Genomic DNA, 1,062 nt, shown 5'->3' on the forward strand with positions numbered 1-1,062 from the left:
CTACTCCAACCCACAATTTAGGACTGGTCTCCACTTAATTTTCTCTATGAAAAACTATAAATCCCAGGGGGATTTGTGACCCATCAACTACGTCTTGGGGATTGTTACATAATAAGTCTTCAGTTACCTCCCCTTGATCTATTTTCTAGGTCAATTATTTTTTATATCAAATATCTTACAGTTTCTTTGATTCCATTCTTTTGACTTTAATGTAAGAATTCTTGTTGACTTTTAGAATCATTAATTTGGTCCATTATGACTTTTAGTGATTTTTGGGTACAGGAGGGTTTTATACCTCTTCTGTTAAACTCTGGGGCTTTATTTCCAATTTTCTCCTCCCAGAGCACTACTTTTGGAATCAGAAAGCCTTGAGTTGAAATTTGGCCTCAAACACTTACAAGATCTATTTGTCTCTGTTTCCTCAACTGCAAAACATGAATAATTATAGCACCTGTATTTCAGGATGTTAAAAATATAAAGTGAGATAATATTTGGCAAAAAGTCTTAGCATGGTGCATGGCACATAATAGCCACCACATAAATTCTTTTTCCTTTTCTTTACATAGTTTTCATTTCTTACATAATGTTAAAAATGGATTTTCATGAAAAATCCAAATTGTAGCATGCAAATACTTTTTCTTTGACGTTCTGATTATAGATACTTTTTTGGGGTTATTTTGATCTTCTGAGTTGGTGCTTAGATAATTTCCAGCATAAGAAAAGTCTTTTTTTTTCTGTTTGATCATTCATTTTTGTTGCTGAGGCCTCAGGAGTTGAGTTCTAGCTCTCCCTTACTCTAAAGATGAAGTCAAATTGAAGATCTGTCCATACCACTAGTCTTTCTTTATGCCTTTTCCATTGCCACATTCACCAAAGTTCTCTAATAGGAGCAGCCTTAGGAGAAGCCCTTTCCTTTGCATGAGGAGAGAAAGCAAGGAGAAGCCTTTTCTTTACTCCTCTGCTAAATCAAAGGAAGTCCTCTTGTGGTGTTAGAGACCTAACTGAGGCCTTTTCAAATGCAACTGAAGTCTATCAGGTTCCTAATAAAAACTCCAATATGTC

This window comes from Vombatus ursinus, unplaced genomic scaffold (assembly GCF_900497805.2).
Source record: "Vombatus ursinus unplaced genomic scaffold, bare-nosed wombat genome assembly UNPS02015043.1, whole genome shotgun sequence".
Classification (NCBI taxonomy): Eukaryota; Metazoa; Chordata; class Mammalia; order Diprotodontia; family Vombatidae; genus Vombatus; species Vombatus ursinus.